The sequence below is a fragment of the Herpailurus yagouaroundi genome, unplaced genomic scaffold, assembly GCF_014898765.1.
Source record: "Herpailurus yagouaroundi ecotype Mexico unplaced genomic scaffold, PumYag 182, whole genome shotgun sequence".
Taxonomy (NCBI): Eukaryota; Metazoa; Chordata; class Mammalia; order Carnivora; family Felidae; genus Herpailurus; species Herpailurus yagouaroundi.
The window spans coordinates 13,865,672-13,878,427 of record NW_024412413.1 but is presented as its reverse complement, the minus strand read 5'-3'; the positions used below and the strand labels follow the sequence as shown (position 1 = coordinate 13,878,427).

The 12,756-nt window shown below is 43.2% G+C and overlaps 1 protein-coding gene and 1 long non-coding RNA gene across 4 annotated transcripts in view; one reads left to right on the top strand and one right to left on the bottom strand.

The window, feature by feature from the left end:
* LOC121040446 (uncharacterized) overlaps positions 1-10,391 on the top strand; it is a 29,502-nt gene extending 19,111 nt beyond the window's left edge. The window contains exon 4 of the long non-coding RNA XR_005795299.1: positions 10,126-10,391. This is a non-coding gene — a long non-coding RNA (uncharacterized LOC121040446). The remainder of the gene's footprint in view (positions 1-10,125) is intronic.
* Positions 1-12,756, bottom strand: part of LARGE1 (LARGE xylosyl- and glucuronyltransferase 1) — a 545,419-nt gene that overhangs the window by 149,164 nt on the left and 383,499 nt on the right. The gene's annotated exons all lie outside the window — the stretch shown is intronic.

Below are 12,756 nucleotides of genomic sequence, written 5' to 3'. Positions count from 1 at the left end.
ACAACCGTGAACCTGGTGAGGGCAGCGATTGTATTCCGCTCCCATCTATTTCCCCAGCCGTGGCATTGCTGACGTGCCACGAACATTTGTTGACTAGTGATGATGGCATCCTTCCTCATACTGCCTGAGCCAGAAAGCTGGAAGTCAACTCTGATTCCTTCTCTCCCTCACCAACCATAGCCTAGCATCCTAAGTAGCACATCCAAAATATATCTGAGATCCAGACACCTCTCTCTGCAAATGCTGCTATCCTCCCCTGCCCTAACCAGTCACCCTGCTTTGATACTTGTCTCCTCCAATCCCACTTCCACGCTGTAAACAAGCTATGTTCTCGGAACGCAAATCAGATCCACACCAGTACCTCACTGTAAAACTATTTAAACATAAAAACCAAACCATTATTGTGGCCTCCAGATCCCTACATGAACAAGCCCCTGCCCATCTCCTTCTGCCCTTCCTAATGTGCGTCCCTCAAGATTACTCCAGCCACATGGGACATCCCGTTCCTCCAAGGCCAACCATTCAGATGCCATACGTGCTGGAATGTTCTCTGCCAAGCTCTTCCCTACTTTTCTCAGGGTCAGCTCCTCTGCACTCTTTCAGCTTAAGGTTCTCCTTCCAGAAAAGCCTTCCTTCTTGTCCCTCTCCCCAAATACCTCCCCACTCCTTTATTCTCAAATTCTCTCATGTTTCCTTCAGATGACCTATCACATTGATTTTTCTCTTGCCTCTCTTTCATACTACATACGCTTCTGAGGGGGGTTGTTATTCTATGTCTAGAGCCCAGTAGTGTCAGGAATATAGTAAGTGTTCAATAAATATTTGAAGGGGAGGAAAAAAAGGAAGGCCAGATTAATTACAATGGAAGATACTCCTTGGATAAGTCATGAACCTTAACTGTGATCCCAGGTGTTTCCCCTCCTTTCCTGATCTCCTCACTTACCCACTCTCTCAAGGACAGGATGCTTCCTGTGGCAAAGGAGCTCAGAAGAACCAGTCCTCACCTCATTCTCCCCCGAGTTTTCTCTGTTCTCCCCTTTACCACACACACACCTGATGTGGTAGTTCTCTCACACTGATCCTATCTGTCACTTCTAAAGGAACGATATTATTGTCTCAATGTTCTCTTACATTCTCCAAGGGGCAGGTGCGAACTGTAAGGAAAAGACTGGAGATGCCCTGCCTTCCCTTGGCCACTCTTCCTTGCTTACCTGCCACATGGCTGTCTCTGAATCTGTACAAATGGTGACACTCAGCCCAGGGTGCTCAGTGTTGAGATGATTCTCAAACTACGAGAACAATTCAAAGGAAATGATATGGGCTCATTGGAGACGCGGCGATTATTTGAACAAGACCTCTAATCTCATGAACAGTTTTCCTAATTAACAAGTCCCATTTTCCCTTAACTGATGTATATTCTAATTTTTTTAATGACAGCTCATTCATAAAGAGGCAGAATCCAAAAAGAAAGCCTTCTGAGTTTTGTTCAAAGGATTCAAGTTTAAAAGCAAATAGGTGAAGGATTAAAGGAAGGTTCAAGTTTCATTAAGTAGATGTGTTGATGTTACGGGAAAGTAAAGTACAGAGGGCCAAGCCTTTCCATCCTTAGGAACACGTCGCCTGTAATGAATTCTGTACAGCACTGCTTTCAACCCTGCGATATTTCATTCATTGATTTTATTGTCAAATGAAAAGGCTCTGGTTCCAAGTGGCATTTCGTGAGACAGACGGGAGTGACCCAGACTTCATTACTCGGCACTTGCTCTCTGGATAATTTTAATGCTACGTGGGCGGAAAGCAACAGAAGAGGACAGTGTGCTGATTCCAACATCTGGAATCACTTTGGTTGAGGTCCATGCTACCAATACCCCCCAGCTATTCGATTCCATCTGTCTCTGGAAATTTGTGTGCCTGCCCTGGATGCTAATGAAGGGCCTGACCCCAGCTTCTCTCCCTCCCCTCTGAGGCTCGGAGGGGTGACTGGCACAGGTGGTCAATCTCGCTAGCTGTGGCAGAAGATGAGGACAGAGAAGGAGCTCAGCCTGTGGCGGGAACACCCGGGAAGCATCCCGATGAACTATTCAACAGCATGCTCTCTGCACTTGGCAACACCGGGGAGGGCACAGAGCACAGAGAGCCCCGTCTCTTCCGTGATCTTGTCACCTTTTCAATAGAAAGTTCATATTTTTTGCCAGGGGCTCTCTCCATCAACGTCTCTGACTCTACGCGTGCCTATCGAACCTCGTATGAGTTTCGGTCCCAGAGCACCAACTCTACACCCAACATTTTGACGCGGCTGTCACTCAAGTTCAGCATGTAACAGCCCAGACTCCAAATTTTTCCAGCACGGTTGCCATTTTTAGGCAACAAGTCTGGGGCCTTGAACTCAATTAATTATCAAACCCATTAGTAATTCCTTTGGAAAAAGAGGACATAAAGCCACAACATTTATTATTTCCTGGGAACAGGTGCTCTGAAAATATTATCTGTTTTATTTTTCCTAGTAGCTGAAGTACATATCTCAGTCTCCATTTTTCAGATGAGGAAACGAACTGACAGCTGAAGGGTACTCAGCTGGAAAGTGGCAGAACCAGACCCGGCCTTACACGGCTTACGGAAAGTCCAAAAGCAAAGCCCCAAAACATTAAGCAAAAATAATCATTACTGTTGCAATAATTATTAATAACTAATAATAATGAAAACCATTGCCTCTCTGTACAAAGCATATGCTCAAGTTCTCAATGTGTTTAAGGATTTATCACTGGTCTTTTCTTTCTCCGGTCGGTAATTTTTTGTGTCTTAACCATTTCATTTCCCACCAACGTGCCTCACCAAAAGGAATACCAACGTGGACTGGGGTGCCTGGGTGGCTCAGTCGGTTAAGCGTCTGAGTCTCGATTTCGGCTCAAGTCATGGCCTCACGATTCGTGAGATCAAACCCCGTGTCAGGCTCTGCATTGGCAGTGCAGAGCCTACTTGGGATTCTCTTTCTCCCTCTCTCTCTGCCCCTTCCCTGCTCATGCTCTCTGTCTCCCTCAAAATAAGTAAACTTAAAAAACAAAACAAAACAAAAAAACATGTACCAGTTGAATAACTGGTCAAGACTGAACACCAGACTGCCTGGGAAATTCTTTCGTTCAAGGAGGTGTGGGTCTTAGCTCCTTCCCTCTCTCACACTGCCAGTCCAGAGGACACAAAGAGGGAAAACACTGGGCTGATTTTATGATCAATAAAAAGAAGCGAAACCTCAGCTCAGGGCTAGTGGAATTAATGGGAAGACCACCCAACGAATTCAGTTACAGCAGAACTCAGCAGACATTCCTGATTCAGGGTCATGTCGGTCATGTTGGAGCTGATCCTTTGGGTTGGTTTGATATGTCCAAGCATACCCTAAGCAGTTTGGAGATGAAGATGGTAGTTATCTGCAGACTGTCCCGGGCGACTTTGCAGGATGTTGTACACAGAGAAAATCTCTACAGTTTGTAGCTGATGAAGGACAGGAAATAAGAGAACAAGGGCAGGAGAAGGTCTGCTGTATAGCTGATCTCTCCTTAAATATTTATTTCTTCTCAAATGTGTAATATAGTGATTTCCACTGAGGGAACTACTGCCTCCTAGTGGGTGGTCTGGAAATCTGTGCAGGAGGTTTCCATTATTGCTAAGACTCGAGAAGCCACCGGCTAAATTCAGAAAGTAAAGTCAAGGATGATCAATATTCCACAGTGTGCAGGACAACTCCACACCACAAAGAATTGTCTCTTGCCTCTCTTGACTTTCAAATACCTCACTAGATATTCATTTAAGGGGAAAAGATGTCAATAATCATCTGTGTATGAAATCAAAATTACATTTTACAGGTAAACTCCACATTTTTCTGCAGACATGGATACATGCTGAATTTTCCAGCAATGCAACTACTGAGTAAACAGAGGGAAGATTCGGTTTTGTTTGTAATTTTACCCAGAGTTCATCATTTTGTGAAATAATGCTATCGACAGCAGCGTCACTTGGAGTATCAGAGTCACCACCACAACACATCTGTATCTCTCTGCATTTGTGGCTGTCACCGGCACAGGAATTCTACCTGTTGAAGCTAGCACATCATGTCTTCCTGTCTTCCAGGGTAGGCATTTCTGAGCATCAGGGTGACGAATTGTCCTTGAGGGGGTTCCTGAATGTAGAACTCTTAATGCTAAATGAGAAAAGACCCAGGTAAACCGGGATGGGTTGGACACCTCATTGAACAGGAACACATAAGCACTGTACTCTCAAAATCAGCCTTCTTTCCTTCTTTATACCCCCCCCCCATATACACAGAGTGCCTGGCACATGGAAAGTTCTCAAAAAATATTGCTGAATGAATGGGAGAAGGAAAAAAGAAAGACCATTCTCTTAGAGTTACAAAAATTAATTCCCCTCCATATACATGCTTGCTTCTTTCTAGAAACATGTTGCTGAAATACAGGCTCACCTTCCCGCCACCCCACAGTTTGAAGACATCTCCTATTGTTATAGTTTTCTGCCAAGTAGCTCCCCAACACTTCTTTGGAGGGCAAAGAAAGCTGGCCTGGATTTTACAAAGGAATTGTAATATCACAGGATCACAGATTTTTTTCAAGGGAACTTCAACACCATTACATCTGAATAATCACTTGTATCCAAAGAGTCCCAGACATGTATTGTTGGCCATTGCGTTTAAGTTGCCTGTTAAAAAGCAACATAGGGGCACGTGGGTGGCTCAGTCAGTTAAGCGTCTGACTACGGTTCAGGTCATGATCTCAGGGTTCATAAGTTTGAGCTCTACATCGGGCTCTCTGCTGTCAGTGTGGAGCCTTCTTTGGATCTTCTGTCTCCCTCTCTCTCTCTCTCTGCTCTCCTCTCTCTCAAAAATAAACATTAAAAAATAAATAAATAAAAGGCAAAATAACGTGGCAGGTGACTCACCTACTTACAATCCCAGAGACATAAAACCTACCGACTTATACTTGGAAAGTTTTGTGTATTCGTATTACACATGCCTTCTGCTTGCATACACATGAGTTTGAAACCTTGCTCTATGCCTCTGAGACCCAAACAGCTTCTATGTTTTTGATAAGTGATCCTGAGCCTCACCTTGAACATCTGCTGTGAGATAATAAGCAGTAACTGGAAAACAGTTCTCTGTTAAGATTAAGAGGTGGTCACAAGAGGAAATGAACCAAAAAGCTTCCAGGGAAAATAGGCAATGCAGACAAAGAGCAGGATGCTGTGGGTTAGCTGGTGTCCCCAGAGAAAACTCAGCTGTCAGCACGATGCTAAACCTCCCGAACCCCAAACCGCTGCTCATCTGTAATCCTGAAGCAATTTAGTTCAAGGGAAGACTGGTAGGAAAAGCAGACAGTTTTTGAGTCCCTTATGTTTTGGCTCCCTCCCTCTCTAACCAATTTGACAATAAATTTCGTATTTAAAAAAAAAAAAAAAAAAGAAAGAAAAGCAGACAGATAGAAGCGAAACGCCATGAACATGGGTTTCTGAAAGGACTACTGGATTTACTGAGACCTATGGCCTTCTGTCAGGCTGCACTTCTCTACCCATCACCATCTTCTGGAACCCCAAGGGGTAGGACCAGGGGGCAGAAGACCTGAGTATGGGAATAGGGAATAGTAGAGTCTATTCACTGAAACAAAGCTTTAGAGTTTAAAACTGCATTCAGAAGTTTTTGGACTTTTTTCTTTTTTCTTTTTCTGAAAGACTGTCTAACCCAGTATAGGAGGTGACTTCTGGAGCTGGACTACCAGGGCTCAAATCCCTGTTCCATCTCTTGCTACTTATATAACTTTGTCGGTCAAGGCCAACTGGCATATCTTCAGTCAGCCTCCTCCTTGTTAGCTAAAGATGGTAACAACAGAGTTTACATTATAGAGAGTGTTTACAAACACAAGTTGAGAGACAGAATGCAGAGAAAATGTTTAGTCCTGTTCCTGGTCCATTTTGGATACTCAGTATCAGCTGTTATTATTATTTTTTTTTTAATTTTTTTTTTCAACGTTTATTTATTTTTGGGACAGAGAAAGACAGAGCATGAACGGGGGAGGAGCAGAGAGAGAGGGAGACACAGAATCAGAAACAGGCTCCAGGCTCTGAGCCATCAGCCCAGAGCCTGACGCGGGGCTCGAACTCACGGACCGCGAGATCGTGACCTGGCTGAAGTCGGACGCTTAACTGACTGCGCCACCCAGGCGCCCCTGTTATTATTATTTTTTACAGCTTGATTTAGATACAATTAACATGCTGAACAATTAGCTATTTTTATTAAATTTTTAATTTTGATTCCAATATAGTTAACATGCAGTGTTATATTAGTTTCAGAGGTATGCTACAGTGAGTCAACAATTCCATACATCACCCACTGCTCACCATGGCAAAGGCACTCTTTAATCCCTGTCACCTATTTCGCCCATCCCCCCACCCACTTTCCCTCTGGTAACCATCAGTTTATTCTCTTTAGTTAAGAGTCTGTTTCTTGGTTCGTTACTTTCTTTTTTCCTTTGTTTCGTTTCTTAAATTCCACATATGAGTGAAACCATATGGTACTTCCTTCTCAGATTGCCTTCTTTCGCTTAGCATCATACTCCAGCTCCATTTGTGTCATTGCAAATGGCAGAATTACATTCCTTTTTATGACTGAATAATGTTCAGTTGTGGGTATGTGTAGATGTCTTCTTTATCTATTCGTCCATCCATGAACACTTGGGCTACTCTCATAATTTGGCTATGGTAAATAATGCTGCAGTTAACACAGGGGTGAACAGATCCTTTAGAATTAGTGTTTTCATATTCTTTGGATACTCAGCAGTGGGATTATTGGGTCACAGGTAGTTCTATTTTTAATATTTTGAGGAACCTCCATTTTTTTCCACAGTGGCTGCACCAATCTGCCTTGCCACCCATGGTGCAAGAGGGTTCTTTTTTCTCCACATCCTTGCCAACCCTTGTTGTTTCTTGTGTTGTTGATTTTAGCCATTCTGACAGGTGTGAGGGGATACCTCATTGTAGTTTTAATTTGCATTTCCCTGATGATGAGTGATGTTAAGCATCTTTTCATGTGTCTGTTGTCTTCCGTATGTCTTCTTTGAAGAAATGTTTGTTCATGTCCTCTGCCTATCAGATGTTTTTTTTTTTTTTTAATTTTTTTTTTCAACGTTTTATTTATTTTTGGGACAGAGAGAGAGAGAGAGCATGAACGGGGGAGGGGCAGAGAGAGAGGGAGACACAGAATCAGAAGCAGGCTCCAGGCTCTGAGCCATCAGCCCAAAGCCCGACGCGGGGCTCGAACTCACGGACCGCGAGATCACGAGATCCCGCGAGATCGCGAGATCGTGACCTGGCTGAAGTCGGACGCCCAACCGACTGCGCCACCCAGGCGCCCCCTATCAGATGTTTTTTGAGTGTTGAATTGCAGAAGTTCTTTATATACTTTGGATATTAGCCCTTTATCGGGTATGTCATTTGCAAATATCTTCTCCAATTCAGAAGGATGTCTTTTAGTTTTGTTGATTGTTTCCTTTGCTGTGCAGAAGTTTGTATCTTGATGTAGTCCCAATAGTTAATATTTGCTTTTATTTCCCTTGCCTCAGGAGACATATCTAGAAAAATGTTGTTATGGCTGATGTCAGACAAATTACTGCCTGTGCTCTCTTCTACAATTTTTATGGTTTCAGGTCTCACATTTAGATCCTTAATCCATTTTGAGTTTATTTTCTGTATGATGTTAACAAAATGTCCAGTTTTTCAACACCAATTGTTAGAGAGACGTTTTCTCATTGCATATTCTTGCCTCTTTTGTAGAAGATTAATTGACCACATAATTTTGAGTTTGTTTCTGGATCTTCTATCCTGTTCCATCGATCTAGGTGTCTATTTGTATGCCAGTGCCATACTGTTTTGATTCCTACAGCTTTTCAGTGTAACTTGAAATCTGGAATTGTGATGCCTTCAGCTTTTTCAAAATTGTTTTGGCTATCCAGGGTCTTCTGTGGTTTCATACAAATTTCAGGATTGTTTGTTCCAGCTCCAGAGAAAAATGCTGTTGGTATTTTGATAGGGATTGCATTCAATGTATAGATTGTTTTGGGTAGTATCACATTTTTAACAATTTTGCTCTTCTAATCCATGAGCCTGGAATGTCTTTGCATTTTTTTTGCATCATCTTCAAGTTCTTTCATCAAGGTTTTACAGTTTTTAGAGTACAGTTCTTTCACCTCCTCAGTTTATTCCTAGATATTTTACTATTTTTAGTGCAAATGGAAGTGTTTAATTTCTTTCTGTTGTTTCCTTGTGTATAGAAATGCAATGGATTTCTGTACATTGATTTTGTATCCTGTGACCGTACTAAATTTATTTATCAGTTCTAACAGTTTTTTGTTAGACTCTTTAGGGTTTTATATATATAATATCATGTCATCCACAGACAGTGAAAGTTTCACTTCTTCCTTACAGATCTAGATGTCCTTTAATTCCTTTTTCTTGTCTGACTGGAAGCTAGGACTTCCAGTACTATGTTGAATACAGTCTTCTTCCTGACCTTAGGGGAAAAGCTCTCAACTTTTCACCACTGAGTATGATGTTTGCTGTGGGGTTTTCATATTCGGCCTTAATTATGTTCAGGTATGTTCCCTCTAAACCTACTTTGTTGAGGATTTTTATCATGAATGTTTGTCAAATGCTTTTTCTCAATCTATGGAAAGAATCATATGATTTTTATCCTTTCTCATATTGATGTAAATTAGCCATTCTTTTAAAACACATCTCTCCTGTCCCTAAACCACCTAGAGCCCATAGTTTGGACAGGTGCAACTACAATGTGTTGTCATTTAAATAAGGTAACTTTTCACTCCGATTCTGTTCCACACCTCCACCCCTAGGAAATAATTAGGTACTATTTAGGCAGGCCCCAAATAATGGTAAGGTCATGAACAAAGAGGGCAGAATTAGAGACCCAAACAGTGGTGTCAAAATGTTGTAACACAGGATTTTCTTCATCAATGCTGACAGCAAGCTTTAGTGACATTACCTGGAAATGTACTGTGATATGCTACCTGCTGTTAAGGACTGGATGTTTGCATCCTCCCCAAATCCTTATGCTGAAGTCCTAACCTCTAACGTGATGGTATTTGGAGGTGGGCCTTTGGGAGGTAATTAGAGTTAGATGAGGTGGTGAGGACGGGACCCAGTCTGATAGGATTAACCCATTATCATAGCCTTAGAAGAGACAGCAGACAGCTTGTGTACACCCATCCCCCCATGTGCACGTAAAGAGCAGGTCACGTGAGCGCACAGCCAGCCGGCTACAGCCTCCCGGCCAAGAGAAGAGATCTCAGGATGAAACTTACCTTGCTGGCACTTTGATGTTGGACTACTTTGCCTCCAGAACTGGGAGAAAATAAATGTTCAACCCACCCCACCCCATTTATGGCATTTTGCTATAGTGGCCGGTGGCCGAGCAGCCTACCACACCTGCTATTCTTCAGCTTAGTTTACCAGAAACAAAAGGCAGCAGGGGGCTCAGGACCGCCCAAGACGTGAAGAAGCCATGTTTTGGGGGGGGGGCTGCCTTATGGGCCTGCCACACGTTTTCTTTTCTCAGGTCATGTAGAAATAACTTTCGTGGAGAAAGTTTTCAGAGAGATGAAAAAGAAGGGCTAAGAGCTGCACTGTGACTTCGTTTTCAAAGTGCCATGGGTGCCAAGGGGATTCTGTAAGAAATATTCTTAGAAGAGCCCCACCTGGGGTTTGAGAGATCTTGACACTTGTGTGTGTAGATTCTTCCTTCTTACACAAGTCAGGAGGGGATCGACAGAGTATAATTATGACACTTCAGCAAGAGTAAGGCGAGGCCAATGGGTCCCTTCCAAGAAAGCATTTGCCTGTCAGCTGCAAGGAAAGGGGAATTCTGCAATCTCTGAAGGGCTCTTTGTTGAAAGTTTCTATTTGATAATTATGCTGTCTGAAGATTTTCTGACAAAAGTCCTGCTTTGTTTAGAAACCATGCAGTCTTGCTCTTTTGGGTTCAACAAAAGAGTAGGAAAAAAATTGTCTCAGTATAAGGTACTGAATAAGGTACAAGAATGCTGTTTGTGCTCACAGGACCTTAATTTCACGTCCAAGGGAATCTATAAAAGGATTCAGAAGATACCCCCAGAAGCTTGTCCACAGGTAAGCATAAACCCCCCCACCCCAGCCAAGGATGCAGACCACACCCACCCCCCTAAATGTGAGTCCTTCCAGTCCCAGGGCTCCACTGAATAACCCCACTTCAAGCAAAGGGCTAAAAGCAGTATGACTATGACCTAGGTAACACTAAGAATTGCAATGAATTGCTAATAAATGGAGAATTAAAGCCTAGACTACCATCTGTCTTTTCAGATCTTGCACAGTCCATTTCATTGCAATAAAAATAGCCCAAATGCCCAGAGAAAGAATCTCTGATTGCCAAAGAATCTAAAATCCTCACCCTGCCTTACCCAGATTCTTTCTACATTTCCCCAACACGCAGCCTCTCTGCTTGAACATGTGAGTCATGGGCCGTAGGACCTTCTTCCTGGAAGCCTTCTTCTCAGTTCTTCAGTCAAGGTCAAGGCCCATTTCACACACCCTCTCAGATATGGATTAGGCTGTAGTGATGACAAGTTCAGTGGGCACTGGGGAGGGAGGGAGGAATAGGACACAGTCCAGAGAAAGGCAGGCTCGCAGACCACGGGTGCCATTCTCAGAATAGCTCATCAGATGCTGGTTAAAGGAATGGTATTTCTGAATTTGGCTTTCATGGGACACAAGTGCCATGATGCACTGTGTGTTCATGTATGCCTGCCACAATGTCCTCTCCGAGCCTCACAGGACATGTATGTAACCTGAAGAGATAAAGAAGCTCCCTACTTAAACCTGTTTAACCCAGCATTTCCCCCAATGTATTTAACCATGGAAGCTTTTTCTGGTTAAACACCTATTAACAGCTTTGTTCTCCAAAATAGTCTGGGAAACAGTGCTGCGTTACCAAGTAGGATGAAATCATTGCCAAAAGAGAACTTCAAATAAAGCACCAAAGGGTAAACCCTCCTCCATGCTGTTTCCCTAATTGCAGAGGGATGAAGAGGGCAGACAGCTGTGTTTGGGACTCAGTTATGCAGTTCGATACCTGTGACCTTGGCCAAGTCAATTAACCTCTCTGAACCACAATTTCTTCAGCTGTGAAAGCTTAATAAACTGTCACAGGATTTCTTTGAAAATTAAATGAGATAGCACAAGGAAGTATCTGGCAAAATGCCTAGAAGGAATCTAATAGGTGTTCAATAAAAGCCTGTTTCTTCCCCCTCTCATTTTATGGAATTCCTGTAACACAGACACGGTCCACATCACTGAGCTGGCACTTACAGGTGGTTAAGTACTGATGGCTCTCCTTCCCATGGGATGCTGCTTGGGGTTTACATCCCCAGTCTTCGAGGCTCACGGAGTGGGTGCTTCAATACATAGCTGATATCAAGAATTTTACAAGTAGTTATTTTTCAAGGAACCCTACCATTTGTGTTCCCTGGTGGCAAGGTGACACCTCTTGAGTTCTTTCTGCGTGATTCCTGAGGCCAACTTTCCATCCAGAGCAGGTGAGTTGCAGAAGCAGGAACTAGATAAGGACAGGCATTCCTGCAGCCAGGAAAGAGGTGATCTGTAGCTGATGTGTTTGTGTGGGTGGTGCTCCCATATGCCTCCACTGGGCGTGCTGGGGTTATGCCCAGCATAACACTTACCGGACAGTCCCTGATCTTGTCTCATTTCCTCACTAGACCTTCCACCTTTTCAGAACAGGAGCAGGGCCTTGTTTATCAGTACCTCCCAATGCCTACCACAATACCCGGCATCAGATGAGCACTCGATAAGTGATGGATAGATAGATGGGCAGATGGTTAGAACAAGGAAGGATGGGGAAGAGGGGGAAGGAAGGAAGGAAGGAAGGAAGGGAGGAAGGAAGGAAGGAAGGAAGGAAGGAAGGAAGGAAGGAAGGAAAGAACTGATCTCAATTCTACTGATATATGAGCTTCATAAAAAGTGTCTTTTTGTCCCCTGTTAGTCACTGCTGTATCCAACGGGACTAAAACAGTGCCTGGCACTAACAGAGACTAAATAAATATTTGTTGAATGAACAGATGAATAATTGAATAAACTAAGCTGAGCTACCCATTTGGAAAATTAGCTGTAAACAATTACTACTCACTGACAAATCAAATTGCTCTCATATTATTTCCTGATCTGCTGATTCCTCAAAATTATTAGGACAGTTTAACATTCACGCAAGTCAAAGTGAAAGCTGAGAGACAGTAGCAAATATGAAGGTCTCCTAGGGGTCAGGCAATGTACAAAGCTGAGGGACTACAAGACGTGGCCCGGCCCTCCAGGAGCCACAAAGACCTAGAACCACGCCTCAGCTCAACGCAGTGGGTTGACAGCAGCAGGAGGAAAAGGAACAAGCACCTTCTGTGGCTTCACACATCGCAGAGCAGGGCTGAGCCACCCCAGCTAGAGTGCGCTCGGGGAGGAAAGCAGAGAATGACAGTCTCAATTAATCCCTTCATGATCCTAATGTCAAAAATGTAAGCCTTTTATGATGCAGTAAAACTATTTTTATGGGTTTTTCCATCCGTCTCATGTCTTGATGTATTTTTTAATCAAAAAGGATAAGAACAAGAAGTCAAGTGGGTATAAATCTCCTGCTCATTTTTCTGGTTC